Source organism: Lissotriton helveticus, chromosome 7 (assembly GCF_964261635.1).
Source record: "Lissotriton helveticus chromosome 7, aLisHel1.1, whole genome shotgun sequence".
NCBI classification, from domain to species: domain Eukaryota; kingdom Metazoa; phylum Chordata; class Amphibia; order Caudata; family Salamandridae; genus Lissotriton; species Lissotriton helveticus.
Genome location: NC_136068.1, coordinates 777,644,611 through 777,657,785, shown reverse-complemented (window position 1 = coordinate 777,657,785; position 13,175 = coordinate 777,644,611). Strand labels below are relative to the sequence as shown.

At 46.8% G+C, this 13,175-nt stretch overlaps 1 protein-coding gene across 1 annotated transcript in view; it reads left to right on the top strand.

Annotated features, from left to right (window-relative positions):
* The window catches only part of C7H5orf15 (chromosome 7 C5orf15 homolog), a 68,381-nt gene that overhangs the window by 43,412 nt on the left and 11,794 nt on the right, over positions 1–13,175 (top strand). The gene's annotated exons all lie outside the window — the stretch shown is intronic.

The window sequence follows — 13,175 nt, the reverse complement described above, 5'->3', positions numbered from 1 at the left end:
GAGCTACCTTGTCAAACACAGTGCAGAAGTAAGTATAAAAGTGCTATTCTCTACTCTACTGTTCAGTGCTAGAACCATCATGGCTTCAAAGGGGAGCATTTCTTCCTGGATCCTGAGAAAATGCAAGAGGGGCTGTTGACTAGTCCAGCCTGTCAGCTAGACTAATAGATGCTGTACAAAAAGCTTTCATTGAACCCCTCTGCTGCTCATTACGGAATGGTTCCGTCATTAGCATTGGTGCGCCTGTGCTCATGACGGAACCATTCCGTCATGAGGCCAGGGGCACGAAATCCCTCTGCTGCAGACAGCAGAGGGATTTCTATTTCACCCCTGTGACCTTTGAAGCTGGGGAAGAGCTTCCCCAGCTCCCAAGGCCCCCTCCCTGGTTCTGTGCCATGAGGATCACCGCGCACGTCACGCTGTCCTCATTGCACAGAAACCGAAACTGAAATGAGCCTTCAGGCTTATTTCAGTTTCACTTTCTATGTGCTCAGGGGGGACTCTCAGCCCCCGGTCACGTAGAAAGATGGCAGAGGTATCATTGGAAAAGGGAGAATCTCCCCAGGAGGGCGATCCCCAAGCAGGGATCCACCCACTAGACACCAGGGAGGGGGGAGCGGCCCCTTGGGCAAGGGCCTTCGCTCCCCCATAAAGAAATAGCCACAATTCAGTCTTTCTGCCCCCCATGGTGGGCAGATGGGGCAGTAGCCCCTAATCTGCCCCCCCCCGGCAGGGATTTCTTTGCACAATTTCTTTTAAGGTGGGGGCTGCCCGAAACAGGCATGCCAATGCCCCCACCCCACCACCATTACTGCCTCCCGATGCCCATGCCACCACCACTCCCTCACAAAAAGTATAGCATTTCTGCCCCCCCCTGGGGGCAAAAGCCCCCAATATGCCCCCGGGGGGAGAGGAGGGGGTGCAAAAATCCCAGTAGACACCAGGGATTTTTTGGGGCAAATTTTAATTAGGATGGGTGCATTGGCATGCCCGTTTTGGGCAGCCCCCACCCTAATTAAAATTTGCTCAAAAAAATCCCTGGTGTCTAGTAGGCTTTCTGGTCCCCCTGGGGGGCAGATGGGGGCAAAAAGCCCACTAGTTGCCAGGGATTTTTTGGGAAAATTTGAATTGGGGTGGGGTCTGCCCAAAACGGGCATGCCCATGCCCCCCTCCCCCGCAAAAATTACAGCCTTCCTGCCCCCCCCCTCCCTGGGGCAGATGGGGCACTAGCCCCCAATCTGACACCCGGGGGGGGGGGGCAAAAAGCCCAGTAACGCCAGGGTTTATTTGGGGCAAATTTGAATTGGGGCAGAGCTGCCCAAAATGGCCAGGCCCATGTGCCTGTAGTCCCCAATCTGACACCCGGGGGAGCACATTTCTATTAGGATGGGGGCATTGGCATGCCTGTTTTTGGCAACCCCCACCCTAATTAAAATCTACTCAAAAAAATCCCTGGCGTCCAGTAGGCTTTCATCCCCCCCCCCCACCCTGGGAGGAATATGGGGGCATTAGCCCCCAATCTGCACCCCCGGGGGTGGGCAAAAAGCCCACTAGTAACCAGTGATTTTTTTTGGGGGGCAAATTTGAACTAGGGTGGGGGCTTCCCAAAACAGGCATGCCCATGCCCCACCCCCTCCCCGCAAGAAATTGCAGCCTTCCTTCACCCCCTGGGGGGCAAATGAGGCAGTAGCCTCCAATCTGCCCCCCGGGGGAAAAAAGCCCACTAGACGCCAGGGATTTTTTGGGGCAAATTTTAATTAGGATGGGGGCTGCCCAGAACGGGCATGCCAATGCCCCCACCCCTGACCCGCAACAGTTACAGCTTTTCTACCGCCCCTGGGGGGAAGATGTGGGCAGTAGCCCCTAATCTACCCCCCGTGGTGGCAAAAAAACCCACTAGATGCTAACCATTACGCTGGCTTTTTTATGTGTGGGGTTGGGAGCAGCGCAGAATGGGCATACCAATGCCCCCACGCCCCTAAAAAATAGCCACATTCTTTCTGCCCCCTTGGGGGCATATCGGGGCAACCCTACCCGCTGATATCCACCCGCCCTGAGGGCAGTAGCCCCTAATCTACCCCCCCCCCGTGGTGGCAAAAAAAAACACTAGATGCTAACGATTACGCTGGCTTTATGTGTGGGGGTGGGAGCAGCGCAGAATGGGCATACCAATGCCCCCACGCCCCTAAAAAATTGCCACATTGTTTCTGCCCCCTTGGGGGCATATCGGGGCAACCCTACCCGCTCATATCCACCCGCCCCGGGCGGCAGAAAGCCGACTAGGCACAGATTTGTTTTTAGCAATATGCCTACCTGTGGATTTTGGGCCCTAGAGCAGCCGGCACATAGGGAAAACCTAGCAAACCTGTACATTTTTGAAAACTAGACACCCAGGGGAATCCAGGATGGGGTAACTTGACTGGCTTTCACCAGGTTCTGTTATCCAGAATCCCTTGCAAACCTAAAAAGTTGTCAAAAAACACATTTTCCTCACATTTCTGTGGTGGAAAGTTCTGGAATCTGCGTGGATCCACAAAATTCCATCTAGGGAAACCTACCAAACCCACACATTTCGGAAAACTAGACATCCGGGGAGTCCAGCGAGGTATGGCTTGTGTGGGTCCCCTGAAGTTTTCCTTACCAGAATCCCCTGCAAACCTCATTTAGCTGAAAAAATCACTTTTTTCTCAAATATCTGTGTGGGGAAGTTCTGGTATCTACGCGGATCCCCAAATTTCCTCGTACCCAGCGTTTCCCAATTCTCCTGATTTAAAAATGATACCTCATTCTTGTAGGTGGGTCAAGTACCCGCGACCGGCAAAACCTATTGAGGCAACAACAAAATTACCTTTCACAAAACAACCTGGTTTTGCAGGGGGAATCCGATGAGTTTTTGGCCCAGGGATCGGCGGCCATCTAGGGAAACCTATCAAACCCACACATTTCTGAAAACTAGACACCCAGTGGAGTCCAGCGAGGTATGGCTTGCGTGGGTCCCCCAACATTTTCCTACCCAGTATCCCCTGCAAACCTCAAATTTAGCTAAAGCAAATCACTTTTTCCATACATTTTTGCGTGGGATCACCGTGCCGGCACAAATGTCCTACCACCCAGTGTTCCCCTTGTTCTCCCGAGTAAAATGATAGCTCACTTGTGTGGGTTGGCCAAAGGCCTGTGACTAGGAAGAGCTCAAAACATAGGGATTTAGAGTATAGCACAGAGAATTCTAAGCGCTACATTCTTGTAAAAATAAGTTTTTAGCTAATTCTGCTTTGGACACCCACACAAGTGAGGTATCATTTTACTCCGGAGAACAAGGGGAATGCTGGGTGGTAGGACACTTGTGCCAGCACGGTGATTCCACACACCCACACACAAAATGTGTGGAAAATGTTTTTTCAGCTAAATTTGAGGTTTGCAGGAGATTCTGGGTAGGGAAACGTTGGGGGGTGCTGCAAAAGTAGGTCTCGCAGCCCTCTCCAGCAGGTACCACTGTTGAGCAGCACTACAAGCCAAGGCCAGCAAGTGTCCTCGCAAGTGCGTCACTCCCAGCCCTAGCCAGTAGGTGTCAACACCTCAATTCACCACCCCCTTATTAGTGAAGAAAATATAATTAGGAGTCAGAAAGCATGTGCAGGTCACACCTGCTTTAATTTTTCTTCTCTGGTATCCTTGGAGTATCACATGCAGTTTAAACATGCCTGCCTTATTCGTGAGGTATAAAACATGAAACAACATCCATAGCATTGGCATAGCTTTTGGGACCTTATAAGTATTTAGTTATGCAGCTCAATATCCTTGGTGCAACAACATGAACTGTTGCATGGCTAAACACTTATAAGGTCCCAAAGGCGAGACCTATTGGCTATTCCAGTGCTTGTACACTGTGAAATTGTGGTGTGTCCATGTTGCGTTTTGAGCCGTTTCCTGTCGCGAGCACTAGGCCTACCCACACAAGTGAGGTACAGTTTTTATCGGAAGACTTTGGGGAACGTGGGATGGGTGGACATTTGTGGATCCATGCAGTTTCCAGAGGTTTCCACCACAGAAATGTAAGGGAAATGTGTTTTAAAAAACAAACATTTCGGTTTGCAAGGGATTCTGGGAAACGTAACCTGGTGAGAGGCAGTCAAGTCACCCCGTACTGGTTTCCCCTGGGTGTCTAGTTTAAAAAAATGTATAGGTTTGCTAGGTTTCCCTAGGTGCCGGCAGAGTTAGGGTTCAAAAACTAAAGCTAGGCACTTCGCAAAAATAGGGTCATTTTTCTTTGTGAAATTGTGGTGTGTTCACTTTGCGTTTTGAGCCGTTTCCTGTTGTGGGCACTATGGCTACCCACACAAGTGAGGTACCATTTTTATCGGGAGACTTAAGGTAATTCAGATTTGTAAAGCAAATGTTATTACCTATTGACTTTCGATGCATTTCTGCCTTCCAAATGAAAGACAATGTGTAAACAAGCATTGGCATAGCCAATAGGTCTTGCTTTTGGCACCTTATTAGTATTTACTTATGAAGCACCATATCCTTGGTGCAACAACATCAACTGCTGCATGGCTAAACACTTATAAGATCCCAAATGCAAGGCCTATTGGTTACGCCATTACTTGTTTTAAATTGTGCTGGCATTCATATCATGTTGTGTTTTCAGCTTTTTAACTGTTTTGGTGCTGATACAGGCTTCACACATTCCAGTAAGTTAACCCTGTCTACTCTGTGCTACAGATGCCAAGGGTTGAACAGAGCATTAAAGCATAAAGACCTAACTGCACCAGTAAGGAATTGAGTCATTATTCCTTAAAGAGGGCTCCCACCCACTTAAACTAGTAACCCGCTTTCTCACAATTGTGCAAAATGCATATTCATCTTTTACTATGTAACACAAAATGTGTCCTCCTGTTAATGTTTGTTGCGCGGCCGCTAAAAATAACGAGAAAAACACTAGTGCTGCAAACAGCTGTTCACGTTCTGGTTGTTTGTGTTGTTACTGTGCTATAAATTTCTTCGCATGGCGATGTATTTACAAAATGTGGTGTAATGGCAGAATTTCATATGTGAAACATTACACAAAATCCCCCTAATTATGCAAATCACACTGCTATAATTAGTTTTTAGCCCCAGCCATCCAGGAGTTTAGCATTATTTGAAAAGGCCCGAGTTCGGGCTGGAAAGGTGTCTGTGTAGATATAAGTCTGTGTTTATATCGTCTGTGGTCACTGTCGGCGGCCATACGAGGGTCTTGATGTCAACATCAGAAATGGTAAAGCTGGTTAGCGCCAACCTCGTGTCACCAAGGAGCTATGTACCTGTTGGTTTTGTACAATGTTTTTTTGTACATGTTACTGACACAACTCAAACTAAATCTTCAAAAGTATATGGGGGGGATCTGGAGAAGGGAGAGGCGGGGGTGAGATTACCTCAGAAGGGTGATGTGCGTGGGGCAGAGAGAGGAACGTGGAGCGAACAAGGGATAAGGAGAAGACATGAGGCGGCGGGAGGGCCTGGAAGCGGGCACTTATGGGCCGCCTGAGGGAGGCGATAATGTCAGGAGGATGTGTGGCGAGAGGCAGGGGGTGGAGAGATGGCCTTAAGGCCCCAGAGAGAGGGGCTAATGTCAGAAGGAAGTCCTGTGGGTAGAGAGAGACAGGGTGGAGAGAGGGGCTAATGTCAGAAAGAAGTGCTGCGGGTGGAGAGAGAGGGGGTAGAGAGGGGCTAATGTTAGAAGGAAGTGATGCGGGTGGAGAAAGACGGGATGGAGATAGTATCTAATCTACGAAGGGAGTGCTGGGGGTGGAGAGAGGGCCTTATGGTCCCCGAGAGAGGGGCTAATGTCAGAAAGAAGTGCTGATGGTACAGAGAGACTGGGTGGAGAGAGTGTAAGGTGGTCTCTCTGATCCGCAGCAGGCGGAGATGCGCTGCGTGTGTTGTGTGTGACGACATCAGCTTGCTTGGAGATGTTTACTGCTGTGTATGTGTATGTTGGGGAGGGGGCCCGGCCCGCCCCACAGCACCGGAGGCCCATACACGAGTTAGTCATTGCAGATGCACGACGTGCCGCAAGGAGGGGGTCTCCCTCTTCCATGCCAATGTTCTCCTACTGTTGCCTTTGTGCACAGCCCCCCTCTATTCTGGCACCGCATCCCATATACCCATGCTGGTGCCCCCACCTTCGCTTGGGTCCTGCCTCACCACATGCGCTCCCTCCCCATCCCTCCTCCAATAGTGGCAGTCAGTCACGCTGGTGCTCCCACCTCCGCTTGGTTCCTGCCCCACCCCATGTGCTCAAAGATGAACACGGGCACAGTTAGCTGTGTGCATCCTCAGAGAGACGGCTAGCTCCGGACTGTGTGCGGACACGCTCATACACACACACACAAGCTTTCACACAGGCAACGTCAGGCACACAGCCCCCCTTCCCGGCAGTTGTGAGCAGGGAGCTCTGTGCGCTCTCAGAGAGACGACCATCTCCAGACAGTGTGGTAAGCACACGCTCTTCAGACGCACAGCCCTCCTTCCACCTCCGCGTGCCCGGTCACGGAAGGGAGACACACAACAATCAAAGCACACATACAACAGGCAACGCACCAAAAAAAAACACGCACCCCCTCCGTGTGTTCACTCCCTCTTGCTCGATGTGAGTGCAAGCCTGCCTGGTCACTGTCCACACTGGTGAAAGGTGGAGCCAGGAGGAGTTGAAGGATCTTTAATAACTCTTGTCCACCAGCCCCTCCCTGGTGCTCGGTGGGGGGAGCACACCCACCACTGCTCACAGTGCCGACACCCACAGCTCAGAAAGGCACAGGAGACAAAATGTGCATGTTTGAATCTGAGGGACAGTGAGGGTGGGGATTAGACACACTTGCGTGTGCGCACACTACACACCGACATTCAGACAGACCAAATACATCCCAGGGCACAAATTAAGTTTCGGGATTCCACCGGTTGGTTAGGTGCACCCACCATAGTGTCAGAGGTAACTACTGTGCTCCCACTCAAAAACATTATGACATTCTGGACTATAGCAGGCCACCTACGCTATAATGGTGGATGGACTTACTTGTACTGAGTACCCTTAAACGCTGGTGCATATTAACCACTGCGCAGAATAATTCCCCATCTAGAAATGACGCGGACCCAGTCCCACGTGCTGAAAGGCTGACGTTCCAATTGAGATGCAAGTTTGTCATCACGAGAAACTTAGTAAATAGTTATTATACAAAATCTCCAAATACTCCGGCAGGTGCCTGGCAGATGTATTTTATGCCCCAATAGGGGAGATTCACTCGATTATCTCTCCAGGCATCACAGACTCTTTAAATGATGCGCACTTAACAGCGTGAACTTAATGGTGTCACGCCGATCATTCCACAAAACAAATTTTAAAAACTTGGTTTAACAAGCAGTGCCCTAAGCGCCTTCGGACGCTTCACGCAGTGTCCATGCCCGGATCAAACAACAGACAAGCATGTGAGTCGTGCGCACGCGCCACACCGAGACATGCGTTTTGAATTATCCCTCACGCATCTGTGCACAGTAATTCAAAACGCATGGCGCCCGTGCGGGTAACTGCAACGAATAGGCCATGGGCGGAGCAAAGGCGGGACATGCGCCCGCCTTTGCCCAATTGCGTGCTAACTTTCTTAGAAAGACGCACACAAAGCCCAATAGCTTGCGGCAATAACAAAACCACACGCACAAGCGTGTGGTGAGATTTCCAAAAGCCCTTACATAAAGTCTTCGCCAGAAGAGTCCATGCGCGCTGTTACAGGCTCGACTTAAAAAGTAGTCCTTTTGAAAAATGACCGATAATTCTCATGCTAGTATGTGTATTTCCAATTTCGGAAAAGTGCAAATATCTACTGTTTCTAAACCCTATATTTTGTTCCCATTTCAGAAATACATAGGTGTCTTTCATACCGATTTTTCCATGTATTCATTTTCCCAGAATAATTGCTATATACCCGGTTCATAATAAAAAAACATTGCAAGTCGCTGCTCAGTTTTTGGCTCTGGGTTCGTCGGGTTCTTGGTGAACCTACAAGTCCTATATATCCCCACAACCAGTAAGGTCCAGTGGATGTAACGGTTTATTACTTTCACAGAGCTGTCATAATTAGAAGTTACAGGTGAAAATGTTGACACACAAGGCTGTTTTTTTCAACTGATTTTCAATTTTTTTCTATATTTAACTGTTAGTTTCTATAAAGAAACCTTGATGGATCTGCACAAATGACCCCTTGCTGAATTCAGAAGTTTGTCTACTTTTCAGAAATGTATAGCTTTCCAGAATCCATTATTGCTTTCATACCCATTTCTACCATTAACTGGAAGGAGGTTGAAAGCACAAAAAATAGCAAAAATAGTCTGTCACAGAAAAATGCCAAAACTGTGTAAAGAAAATGTTGGTTTTCTGACAAAAGTTTGTAATTCTCTAAAAGCTGGGAAAATTGTGATTTCAGCCCCACAAACCTTTTTTTATACCATTTGCAGGGGGAAAAACAGACTATTTCATTTGCAGCAGTTTTTTCCCATTTTCCCCCAAAAAAACCAAAATGTAGCTGTATTTTGTCTATATCTGGGTCCCATCCAGGGGAATCCACAAACCCTGGGTACTTTAGAATCCCCATTATGTTGGAAGAAAAGGATGCAAATTTGGCGTGGATACCTTATGTGGTCAAAAAGTTACAGGGGCCTAAGCGCAAACTAAACACCTAGGCTAAACACTAAAAGGCTTAGCACAGGGGGGGGGGGGTGAAGGCCTAGCAGCGAAGGGGTTAAAATGCACTATGGTTACTAAACAATAGCTTAGCTTGAGGAATGGTTATATGCTCCTTTCTTCTGTGGAGGCCAGATCTGCTCCTTTCCAACGCCCATGGACTCCAGTAATGCTGTCAATTGACCAGAATAGAAGGGTCAAAACATTAGCTCTTCACATTATAAGGGGTATAGCCAGAGTCTATCACCAAACAAACACAGAGAATAATGCATAAGTTCCTATTCCCATATATTTATTATTCTACTGCTGTTTCAGAAGAGATAATTCTCATCAACCTTTTAACACCTCTGTTTTTCACAAAAAGATTTTTCTCTTCCAGTGTTTTGTAGTGGTTTGTGCTCTTTTCCTTTAACATTTTTGAGTAGTTGATTTGCCTTTTCAAACTTTTGTAGGCCACGCCTTTGATTGGGAGACGAGTTACTTTAGCTGTTGCAGTACTCTTGGATGTCTTTTCTCGTCTGTCCTATTGAATCATGGTAAACCTTTTCTAACTGGATAGTCGGATGAAAAATATTTCTTGTCCATAGCTATATTCAAGCCTCGTAAATTCATTGGATCCATATGACTGTCTTTAATACATATAGTGTTACTAATTCTAAGTGCCTATGAATTATACCATCTTTTCTGAGTTTTATGTCCAGATTAGTTTTGCATGTGTCCATGGTTTAATGGCATTTTCCAATTCCTACACAGCCTGGATACATACTTCCCCTACCAAATATTAGAGGAGGAGACCCTAATGAACAATCCCTTTTTGTATGATTCACAAAGTGGAAATCCAACAGAGAATCAAATGGGAATCCCAAGTGTAAGCCAGTTTCGAGGTAGACCCAACTCAAAACTTCGACGTTCACTTGGAGCATGTAACAAACTGTAATGCTATTTGAATTCAATTAGGAATAGCAATGCATCCAGACACTGACAGTTAAGAATCTCTGAATGTACCAAGATTTATTTATTTCAACTACACCCGCAGCACAAAACCGGCCTCCTCATACACCTTGCGAGCCGTGTACAGACGTGCGTGCACTGGTAGATAATTTCCAAATGCTAGATGGACATTAGTAATTGACATATTAAATTTACTCTCGTAGTGATTATTGGCTAGTCTAACAATCAGAAATTCAGAACTCGCTATCCTGACAGGAATCCAGTCCTTTAGTAGCCTTTTGTTACAACAGTTAGCATGCCAACACCTGGCCTTTCTCTAACCTCCCTTAATTGCTGTTAATTCTCCAGTTCGCCTCTAGTTTAACTTCATCTCCTCCCACATCTCTCAATTTTGTTGTTGTTGAGACATACTTCACCATTTCTGAGTTTCGAACAATGGTCCAAACCCGTCACATCCCAGGAAAGTAATAATGAAGGTTTCCCTGGTAACATTGGTGCCTTTTGAGGAGCTTTGATTAAAGACTTCTTCTTTTTGTTCTTAATGTGTGTCTCATGCCAGGAGTACACTTTAATAAGGCGGCTCTGTTCTATGCTTTTGATCCTGTTAGGTCTACAGACCATCCTGGGTACCCTTGACAACTTGGGTTTATATACGAAATTGGTTTTTAACATTGTTGAGAGAAGTACTGACATTTTCCAGCATTTACATTTTACCTCTCAAGTCAGTGATTGATTCATTTAATCCAGCACTTGTCTTGCATCTAGTAATACATATCTGCATTGTTATTTTGTATGCACAAACCGTAGCTGAAACCCTCTTGAACACCAGTTTATATATACTTAATGTAAGTAGTGTAAATGAACCTTTCTCACTAAAGTGGCAAGGAGGGTGGCTTTTAGTCCTGAGGGCAGAAAGGCCAAATTGAGACACTGATCTGCCCTGACCGGTCACTTCCATTTTGAAAAGCAACAAAATCCCTGGTGTCTAGTGGGCTTTTCTACCCCCCCGGGCCCCCCCCACCCACCCCCGGGTCCAGAATCGGTGAAAAAAAACCTGCAGATCAGTCTAAAATATTTACATTGCCCCCTGGAAGAGACCCTTATCCAAGGGGCCGCTTCCTTTACAAAAAACAAACAATCCCCGGTGTCTAGTGAGTTTTTCTACCCCCACCCCGGGTCCAGAATTGGCCAAAAAAAACTGCCGATCTGCCCCCGGGGGGGCAGAAAAGTCTAAAATATTAACATTGCCCCCTGGAAGCGACCCTTGCCCAAGGGGTCGCTTCCTTTACGAATAAAAAAAACAATCCCTGGTGTCTAGTGGGCTTTCTACCCCCCCTGGGTCCAAAATCGGCCCAGAAAACGGCCGATCTGGCCCCAGGGGGCTGAAAAGTGTAAAATAATTATTTTGCCCCCAGGAAGCGACCCTTGCCCAAGGGGTTGCTTCCTTTACCATAAATAAACAAACCCTGGTGTCTAGTGGGCTTTTCTGCCCCCCGGGTCCAGAATCGGGGAAAAAAACGCCTGATCTGCACCCAGGGCGGGGGGGGGGGGGGGGGCAGAAAAGTCTGAAATTAAATATGCCCCCCAGGAAGCAACCCTTGCCCAAGGGGTCGCTTCCTTTTTGCAGAAAAAGACATCCCTGGTGTCTAGTGGTGGCATTCCTGGTGCAGGATCGCGACACTGTGCGTGATCCTGCACCAGGAATGCCCTGCATTGGGACATCCGGGGAGAGGAAACAGTGTTTCCTCCTCCTCGATGCCTCAAGGCACCGAGAAACGGCCCCCCTGCCCCACCGGAGGCACAAACTCACCTCCTCTGCCTGGATGCTCTGGAAAGAAATGGCTTCCAGCGCGACCATCGCTTCCTGATGACGCCGGCGCGCGCTGTGCACGCTGACGTCACCAGGAAGCGTGGGGGGCCTGGGGGTGGCGGCGGAAAGTCTTCCGCTGCCACCTCTGCTACAAGCGCGACAATCGATGCCCCAGGGGGGAGCGCCAGCTCTCCCCCCGAGGGCTGTGCCGATGACTGAGCGGTTCCGTCATCAGCACAGCCCAACCGATGCTGATGACGGAACCGCTCCGTCATCAGCATCGAAGGGGTTAAAAACATTTCCGTCTGTATTTATCCATATTTATTTTTGGGCCTTATTGGTATTGATCCAATTTATTTTGTGTTTCTTGACTGCATGAGGTTGTGATCTGTTTTGTTCAACGTTTTATTTAACCAAAAAATGTGCCCTCCTACTTTCCTGCCTGCCAGGTTTTAGCGTATTATGAAGCCAAAAAGAAATAAATTACACCCACATGAAAATTATCTTTTTAGCACAGTCTTAGGTTGAGAAATTAAGGTAATCTCATACAATTTTTTTACTCACCACACTGTCAATCTGCCCAGTTATTGACATGGAATTCCAGGATGACAGCATTGCGAGTCGATTAAAAGACATATCATTTTCTGTATTTTACCAATTTTAAAAATAAATGCAGACTGGAAACACGCTGATTTCTTTCTGTTTTTATCTGAACAAATCAGTAAAAACGGAAGACGGGAAGCCTAGTCCTGAGTGATTTAATATGTGAGGTCCTAAGCAGTGCATGAGTGAATTGCGGGGGTCAAGTTAGTTCAGTAAACCATAGCTGATGAATTTCATTGTGGTGGTGTTGTTTTTAAACATTAGTTTTATATTATTACAATGTCACGTTACCCTTAGTTTTGTCAGTCAATTTTTATTTTTGTGTGTGCGCATGCAATGAAAAAGTACATTGCTTCAGAAATACCTGTACTGTGTACTTTATCCTGTCCTGCTACCCCATGTATCTATTGCCTAGAAGTGAAATGTTATTGCTTTCCATTTCTCCATGGTTTCTAAAATTTTGGGAATGGATTATAATTGGTTCTGTGGCTGCAGACCAATGGAAAGATATCCGTGCCATCAGTGTGTGTGAATCTTGTTCCCATATTAGTCCCAGGAGATTAATATTTTATAAGATGAACAGGAGAGTCCAGAGGAATGAAGCATTGAGCTATTACTCAATTGACAGCAAGTTATTTAGAGGGAAGAGCTATGTCAAACTCACAAGTCACTCATGAATGATCTGCACTACCACAGTCCTCCACTCTGATGCACCAGTAGTGGCTTCAGTATTTCACCATGTGTTGTCAACCAGTTTGAAGGTGGTTGAAAAGTCTGGGTGTACGAGTATAGCCTGTTTTTTTTACACCTTTTCAGATGCTACAGTCTAGCAACAATTTTTTGAAATGCAAAAAAAACAGCTTTACGGGTTCAACTATACTTGAATGGTACACTGATTAGATTAGTTATGAAAATAACTTTATTTTAAAAGTAGCGATTTTAGCATTCAGTTCTCAAAGAGTTATCAAAGACCGGCTGGTGTAAGACAAATCTTTGTTTGAAAGAAAATTGAAAAACTGTAACTGTCATTTTTGCCTAGTTCTAAAATAAATAAATAAATAACACAGGACAGACTTCCTATCATTTGATAGGAGTTAT